The following is a 9,773-nucleotide window of genomic DNA, read 5'->3' as shown; positions in this document are numbered from 1 at the left end:
TATTTAGTTCGGCTGATATCCCCCAGAGAAAATCCCCTCCCCCCGTCGATTTGAAACGGTGACCGGCTAGCCTGGGACGATATTTTCAAAAGCCTACGTGTAGCTTCGGTAGGCCCCCCTTGCGCCTATTTCCCCATGTTAATTATCTCGCGACCCGTAACGCACATCATCATATTGACGCCCTCCTTATATATCCATCTGATTCCGTGACCTGAGCAGTGTTGGACCAGAGTAGTAATGACGCATCGTTTGCCGATGACTCAGATCCCCGCTTGCCGTCGTTTGAGAGACGACCACGAGCGGAGATCCTGCGTCACCCAGCAAACGTACACACATAATTCAACCACTGCTCAGACACGAAAAAAATATCTTAACTCATCATGCACTTTTCCAGTATAAAAAGACTTGGGTCCGTCTATAAACCAGGATGCATCCTACCGGGCCTTCTTGACAAAAGACTAATGTGGCCCCGATCAAGTACCATTTCGTCTAGCGCAGCCCGGTACTTCAATTTGCGAGAGGCGTACTAAAAACGTCCCCGCTGGCCGATTGAACCAAGCCAATACGATACACTGCGCGTTACGCACCCCAACCACCCCATTATCTCCCTCCCCGAGAGACACTCATGAGGTAACCATTGATCCCAACCCCAGTTCGAACTGAACGCTCTACATTTTCAGTCATCACGGCCCATGTCCACTCACCTATTTTTCAGGATTCTGTCGTGATGAATCTTCCAGGCGCCGATTGTCTCCGGTGCCGAGTGCTTGTTCAGCCGAGAAAAAAATCTAAAGTGCTTCAGGACAAGGGTCACGGCACCAATTTGAAGTAAAAAGGGTCCTTGGTTCTTATATTAAGAACCAGCTATGATACTCTGCGTTGTGTCTGTCCGTTTACTAATTCCCTTTTACTTTAAAAAGGCCAAGCATGGCCTTGTAACGACGGCGGAGCAGGAGAATGAAATGAAGACGATGAGAGTTTGCTAATGTCCAAAATCCGCTTTTTATTTCACAAGCAAAAGTGAAATAACAAAGGCTTGAATTCAAAACGTGCAATGAAACAAAGATACCATGAGACTATGCCCTCAGCTCTTTGTTTCAGACTAATCAAAAGGAAGTTACTAAAGGAATGGTCAATGTAGGCCTCTGTTGCCTGGTGCCAACAAAGGAATCTGGTTTCTCGTCTGAAAAGCGTCTTCTTCTCTGTTCCTGCTGCCGTCCTCCTGTGGGTCTCTGTCTGGGCTCAAGAAAGTGTGTGTGTTTTGTTGTTGCGTTCGTTCTGCTCTCTCTAACTAGACTGCTAGTCTTTAAAGCCTTTACTCCTCCCCTTGGGATCTTACGTCAAAGGGGAGGACCTCTTTAGAAGAGAGAGATTCTGATTGGCTGAAACCCTAGAGCGGCCATTTTGAGTAGGCCTGTCGTCCGATATTACCTTATAGGGAAATATCTTTGCTAGATGTAATTTTTACAGGGCAGGCTGTTTCTTGTTTAGAGAATTCTCTAGTTTAGCGTTTAAATGTATCCGCATTAGATTTATCAATTTATCAATCAAAGATTAATGCTTATTTTGATTAAACATCTCATTTAGTTTTTCCACCGAATTTCTTAGAGTCCTAAACATAGATTAAACCTATTGTGGGTTTATAAGACAAACTGTTTTACTTTCTGTAATCTCGGTTAATATCTTTGAAGTTAATTTGATGCTTAAACCTGTTTTAGACCATATGAATATCAGTTCAATATTTGTAAACAGATTTCTATAGCTTGACTATACTTTGTAAAGATGAATACACTATTTTATAACTGTTTTTACTGATTGATTTAGACTTTACACCAATGGAACCTATTTATTATTTTCTACTTCTATTAAGTTAGGTTTATTTAGTCAAGTACATTATCACTAAATTAGTATATTCTTATATTAAACCAATGTTTTAGTTTGAACGCTGATACTCTCTCCCTGCAAACCAGGAGAGGCGTTTTCTGCCGGCCGTTTGTCTCAGCTGGTGTTATCTGAAACTTCCTTTTGAAGCTCTATGTCCCAAACGGTGCCTATCTTTATGACCCCCAAACTGGGTGGCCGCTCTCAGTATTTCTATAGAAAGCTGCAAGCCTGTAAATTGTAACAACTGGGCGTCTGCTGACAGCCTTATTCAGCGTCCTGTTTTGGTAAACACAGTCTTTTGTTCTAATTTCAAAGCTGGCCGACCAACCTGAGCTAGTATCCTGTCTTATTTACATATAATGATCTCCTGGGGGGTTGCTTAATCAGGGAGATCCTTTACTCTCTGTGCAGTTTGCCCAGACCAAATAGTGCATAATCTAATCACTCACTTTACTTGTGGTCTATTATAAAAAGCTTTTAGGGATTTACTAATATGAGATTTCTAAAACCCATGTATTTGAACTAACTGTTGGGGAGAACATTCAGACTATTCTAAAATGTGTGTGCACTGGTCCTATACCCAATCCAACCTCTTTCTGGAGCCGTTCACCTATGGGACTCAAGTCTCATCAACATACCCATATTTCCATAATAGTTGGACAGTTTGGACAGAGAAATCTACCACAACTGTACTTCAGAAATAATTACTTAAGTAGGCGTAAGGGTACAGGTACTTGTTTATAAGTACTTGAAGTAGAAGTACTTAACCATTTAGTTACTATGGAATGATAATTATAATTTTTATTTTGTGCATGTGTCAGTATCGTTACCCCCAGACTTAACAGAGTACTTATAGCATCCTTTATGATCATGCCAATAAAGCTTTCACTGTAAATAACAAATATTGTACTTTTCAAATTACTTTAAAAATCGATCTATCACTACTTTTTGGCGAAAACCTTGTGTCTCCAAAAGGGTAATTTCTTCAGCATTCATGAGTGTGACAAGAAGAATGTGTCACACCCATGCATGTCTGAAATGATTCAACATAGAGAATACACTTTTAATTCAAGTAAAACCATGGAAATGAGCATACAAGAAGTGATACTACAGCGATACACAGAGACCTGGCAAGATGCATTTTTTTTGCACAAATCGCTTTTTTATGTTCAGAACAGACTATATACAGTAAATGCTTTTTTATTTGATTGATTTCAATCCCCCACCCTGCCCTTTCCTCACATGCACATCTGCTCACATAGACTCAGGCATGATTAGGGATGTGCTTTCTTTGGGGAATTTATTTGTCCAATAATTTTTGGACACAATTCTACACTACTGTCTATTGTTATTATATGTACAGAACGTGATATATACAGTAACTATGGTCTATTAATTGATGTACATAGATTGGGTGGTATGTATAGTCTGTTTATTGCTTGATGTAGATTGGGTGGTATGTATAGTTTGTCTATTGCTTGATGAACATAGATTGGGTGGTATGTATAGTTTGTCTATTGCTTGATGTACATAGATTGGGTGGTATGTATAGTTTGTCTATTGCTTGATGTACATAAATTGGGTGGTATGTATAGTCTACTGTCTATTGTTTGATGTACATAGATTGGGTGGTATGTATAGTCTACTGTCTATTGCGTGATGCACATAGATTGGGTGGTATGTATAGTCTACTGTGTATTGTTTGATGTACATAGATTGGGTGGTATGTAGGCCTATTGTTTGTGTATTGCTTGATGTACATAGATTGGGTGGTATGTATATAGTATATTGTCTACTGTATGTGAGGTCCTGTCATTCTACCATGTATCTCTCACTTTGTAAGTGAATGTCTTTGCATCATTGTCATCAACACAAATGCACTGTATTTGTTGAATAATTTCCGATTCCGATTTTCCTGTTTACAGCTTTACTCTGTCACTGCGTGCCTTTCTGTGCCGTCCTGATCACGTCCCCCGATGAGGCCATGCACACGCATGCAAGAGCACACAACACACATCATAAATCAGAAGAACAAGGCCAGCCCAACATAACATTCAAGGTTTTATTTTTTATTCAGTCTTTAAATACAGTACACCAATCAGAAATATACGTACAGAGAACCTTGCAAACAAGGTCGGCCAGATACAAAACAAAACCTGCAGTCCAAAAACAACAGATTTTCCAGAGGAAAATTACAAAGTGTAATGTATTTTCTTTTTTTGATGTAATGACGAGTTTCTAAAGCAAAGAAAAAAGACAATTCAATACTTTTTCCTTTTCTAATCCTTTTAAAAGATGGATCGCCAGCCTCGTCACCAGGGAGCCAAATATAGGCACAATCTAACCTCCTCGTCATCCTCCTCCCCCTGACCTATCATGATCCAGGGTCTTATCTTTCATCACCATCACCGTAGCAACCGGCCCCTCGCATGCGAGCATGCATGCATGCACGCACGCACACACACAAATGGCTGCACAGAGCAATGGTATTCTAGACTTGCAGCATTGTATTATTTGATTGAGAGTGCTTCTCCCCCTGTCCTCTCCTCTTTTTCAATTTGATGACACCCCCTCGTCCTTTACTGAATTACGCTCAGGCAGAATCCGCTGAAGGAACGGTGAAGTCGTTTTCATATGGCCCTCGGCTACAGACAAGGAATCTATAAAAAAAGGAAGGGTCATCATGTCACTGTGTAGTGTGTGAACGGCTGAACGCACATTGGTGCCAAGTGTGGAAACTTTCAGTTTGGACGACATTGCGTCATTTAAACAGGTTATTACCTCGAATGTCAGAATCATCTGCAATTTGTTGCATTGTTAACTAGCCAATGTTTGATATATTGGTTGATGTATATTTCCTCCGATAGCTTGTATATTTTGCTTCTCCATGCACCCCATAGGTTGCAATAGAACTGGCACCAAAGTCTGGCATCAAGCAGCGCAATAGAACACTGGTATTCTGACATAATGACCTTTCCTTGTTTTATAGTTTCCTCGGCTCCACAACCGGTCGTAAAAGTTCAGGAGTTCTAGAATTCCAAGATCGAATTGCAAGAAAACATTCCAGGAAAAAAAAGGACAAAATGAACACCTGTATGAGGTAAATGGCATAGTATCAACAACCCAAATGCGAATAGTACCGGTAGAGCTGGTTTGTGTGCTTCAATCTGGACGGTGGATTTTAAACCCTGTGCTACGCCACTCAGTGAAATTAGATGAACTAATCACCATTGATATCATGAGAGATTAAAGGAGAGATGGTCTGAACAGGCTGGAGCGGAAATGAGATTGAGGGGTGAGGGTGGTTGTTTCGACAGCAATCAAATGAAATTGATCATCTGGGATAAAGATAATTTTAAATCAATGTTTCTTTACTCACTTGATAACGGATTACATTTTTTTAAATTTAATTTCAATTTAAAAAAAAAGTTTTTCATCAAGCCTTTTTTTCATCACGACTCACAGAATGATGGATTAGAAAAGCTCTGTGTTCTAGTCAAGTTTTTAAAAACAAATTCTGTTTGTTTCTTTCTTCTTCTTTTTAAATTCTTTTTTTTTCTATTGTCTTTTTTCTTTTTTTAAGGTTATAACACGTTTAAAGCCCTTGAACGTTCAAGTAAATATATTAGGGCAGTTACCCTGTGTGGTGTATGGGGATTTGGGCTGCCAGCCCCTTCATAATGGATACAAACTGTGGTCACAAAGTCAGTCTTAAAAAACCCTTTGGAGAGACTAGTACAAAAAAGTTTGCACTTGTATGACTTAGATATTGCTTGCCTGAGGAGTCGAGGAGGCCATTCACGCATTACTCGTCTTCAGAATTACATTGTCGTAAAAATTATCGACACTGATGTCAAAATGATAGCAGTTGGCAGTTTGCTTGCTGGACATGAACCCATTTTTCATCGTGTTTCACCCATTTTGTCTTGACATTTGAGTCAGGTTGTCAGCCTGGACATGCTAGCTTAGAATTGTTTCCTACATCCTGTTGTTGTATGACTTCCATTCCTATCACCCCAGTCATTGAAAACACCACCCTGTGACCAACAGCAGTGACCCTGTCCCAGCTACTGTAGCATCGCACTGCGGGCTGAAAGGGAATGTGAAGTTACTTGACTCAAACTAAAGCTAAAGTTTTTTAGCCTTTCACTCCACAGACTAGCAATATTTTGGCCCGTAGCACCCTGTATTTTGAACATCACATTTTGGTCACATACCCTCGATAGCACCAGAAGGTTTGTAATCAGGGCTGGTGAAGGATATTACAGAGGTCAATCTTACAGTACAAGATACAGTAGTGGTGTTAGTAAAGGATGCTGACATCAGTTAGGCTAACTATTTCTATAAAAGAGTTTGTTGTTTTGTATGACTATAGAAATAGTACGATAGTAAAAAGCATTGTTACCTTTTCCTGAGTGTGTTAGTGCTGTACTGTGCTGCTGTGTGCTCAATAGGATTGGGTTAAAGTGCCCCAATAGCCAAGAGTTGTGTCTAAATTGGGCTCCATTGAGGCCACTTCTTAAATGTCTTAAATTACAATTTAAATGGGTTTTTATTAAACAACGAGTTGATTCTAGGTAGTGTGCTGGGGATCTAACCCTGGAATGTTCCGCTTAACATCACATGGTCAACGACACCGATATTTAACCTGTATTACACACACACAAGTACACGGTGTCAAAGGCAGGTAGCTACACTGTATAGCTTAACATTTTATAATAATTCTACAGCAGTAGGACATGTTTAAATTGAAATTATTATATATTTTTGGTAGATTATTTGTGTAACATTTTGAAAAGCTGTTGAAACTGGAATAGGTAGTTAAAAAAGGAAAGCATGTTGTTATCCTGTGCTTGGCTTGGCGCCATCTAAAGAGTTTGGGTGTTACGGACACTTGGCATCGAGACTTCATAGCTTAGCTCCTAGGTTTGTACAAAATTTTTTTTTTCTTTTTAAGATTCAGTTTAAGAAAGGTAGAAACATGCTTATTCTAGCAATTTTACATGCATACAAAAAAAAGATTTCATTAAAAGTTAATCCTGTAATTTTGCATATCACTTTGGCAAGGGAGGAAATATAACAGGTTTTATTTCTAGTCTTATATAGAGGAGAAGTCCCTCCCCTTTCGCTGGACCACCATAGACCACTGCACTTCCGCATTACATTGAGCTCATGGAGGAGAGAGCGGCGGAGAAAATTATCAGGAGAGAGTTCAGGAGACTCAGGCGTATTCAAGTCTATTGGATCATGTCTCGAGCACCCCCACAGCCATAGCTACAACCACTTAATGTCAAGGCTCTCCCCCCGCTATCTCTCCCATGATTTCAGAATACCGGAAGTGTTGCGGTGGTCTATGGGACCTTATTTCGGATTATCAGATATGTCTTTCAGCTACATCACTGTACAAAAAGAGCAACAGACAATTAAATGAATCCACAAGCCAAAAAGATAAAACAAATGAGAAAAGAATTAAATAGAAATAAAATTGCATAATTCATTTTCACATTGACAGATAGAAAAGTAGACTGTGGAGAGTGGAGAGTGGCAGACAGTTAGAACTGTTCTCACTTTGGGAAGTGGTGTAGGGCAGGCCTAGCCGTTGACATAATAACAGTAGTTTACCCGTTGACATAATAATTGTAGTTTACCTATTGACATAATAATGGTAGTTTACCTGTTGACATAATAACGGTAGTTTACCCGTTGACATAATAATGGTAGTTTACCTGTTGACATAATAACGGTAGTTTACCTGTTGAAATAATAATGGTAGTTTGTACGTAGGGGCGTTGACACTGTTGTTGTTGTTGTTGTTGTTGTTGCATGTGTGTCTACAGCCGGAATAAGACCAGACATGAGGAGAAAACCTCAAGGACTTTAAATGGCATCCATTGTGACGTTGACACAAAGTGCCATGTCTGTGAGCCGCCACTAGGGGCAGAGTGGCTAACCGTGAGCAAGTGATTGAATGTGTGAGTGACCTAAAATCTAGTTTTGCTTACATGCTTATATATTTCACATTAGACACGTTTGTATAATAGTGTTCCGGGCTCTGCGGCTCTGAAGATATACTATTGGTTACATTCAATGACCCGTTTACTTTTGTGCAAAGCATTGTGGGAGGACTAACACTAGGGGAAGCTGGTTGGCGTCGGTCTGGTAGTCGGTAGAGAGATGTGAAGAAGACCGGTATTATCCACGAGGGGAGGGGGTACAGGTACGGGGTCTATTCGGCGCTATCCACGGGAGCGAGTGGATGTCTTGGCCAAGAGCATCCTACTTTTGAAAACCAAATGTGCAGCATCGGAGCAGAAGAAATAACGCTGCGTGCCGTAAGCTTATCAATACCAAGTATAGTGATTAGGTTATGCCAAGACAAAGAGGACGTTCAGTCAGGCTAGCCATGTCGGCTAGTAGCTTAGCTAAAGGCAGGGACAGCTAACTAGCGTTAGCTAACCTAGCTAGCTAGCGTTAGCTACGTTATCGAGTGCTAACGTGTGGCAGATAAACTAGGAACAGACTCCCAAGTTCATCCCAATGGGGGGGACAATATCATGGGACTGGTGAACTTTGTCATCTCCACGATCGTCTCCTTCCTCTTGGACCTGATTCTGCGTTAGGGTGAGTTTTTAATGCAATCTATTCTGTTCCCGCCGTGGATCTCTCTCTCTCTCGCGCGCGCTCTCTCTTGCTCTCTCTCTCGGTCTCTCTCTGTCTCTCTCTCTCTCTCTCTCTCTCTCTCTCTCTCTCTCTCTCTCGATGTGTTGCATCGTGCAGTTTGTGACGTGTGTACTAAGCTTATAGAGTTCGATTCAAATAAGGCAAAACTGTAAATCTGCATGTCGTGCTTGAAAAATTAACCTGGCTTTAAGCTTGTTTATCAGGTCCCAGTGGTGTTTTATGCATTTTCCCTGTTACTGCCAGGTGTACGACTGTACAGGTGCATTGCCACTAAGCCTCGGGCAGCGCTATTATTTAAGAATACGTTGACTGTATGCCCATTATTATATTATTATATAATTATTTTGCATAGGGGGGGGGCCCGCGTTTAAATCTCGCACAGGGCCTCGCATTTCTCCCAGACGGCACTGCGTGCAGATCCAGGGTTATGTGTGGTTCAGATCCAGGGTTATGTGTGGTTCAGATCCAGGGTTATGGATGTCTGCCCTGTGCTCTAAGACCCTCTAGTGAAATGCTTACACATAGGATTTATATGAGATATGCAAAGAAATTTATTCAGAATTACACAGCGTGCTCTGAACCTAGAAACAGGAGGAAATAGCATCTGCAGTTCACTAGAGGCGCAATGCAGCCGAGACACAGAACACGTTGGTAAGTTTCATGTCCCATTATCACAGAACAATAGGATTGAGGTAAAACTCATTAACGATAATCCTGAGTTATTTCATTACAATCACCATGTTGTTGGCCAACCATGATCATGATTATAGAATCCAATGCTACAAATAGCACAGGACATTGGCTTGGTCCCAAGGTCAAGATGTTAAAGCCCTTCCGCATTGGAGCAGGCATGGGTTCATTGAGGGGAAGCCAAGCCTTAACACCTGTTATTAGGCATTGTTGTCCGCCTTGCCTTAGATACATAGACCGCACCTGTCAACTGCCATAATGCTCGACAGAGCTCCACAGCGGGGTCTAAGTCTGACCGGGGATAATCGCCAGGCACCAAAGAGATTATGACACTAAAAGTGAATGGAGGGTCTTAGAGGATGGGGGATTTGCTCTTCCGTTAGGTAATAAAAGAGCTCAGTCGAGACCCCTGTGTTAAGAGTGTGATGCTGAAAATCTGAGGACAGTCTAGACACCATTCCAAGCCGGCAACGCGTATTCTTTCAAGACATGACAATACCAGGGATGGGCAATGAGTA

Source organism: Notolepis coatsorum (genome assembly GCF_963971535.1).
Source record: "Notolepis coatsorum genome assembly, chromosome: 1".
Lineage (NCBI taxonomy): Eukaryota > Metazoa > Chordata > Actinopteri > Aulopiformes > Paralepididae > Notolepis > Notolepis coatsorum.
Note: the sequence above shows the minus strand (reverse complement) of the source record.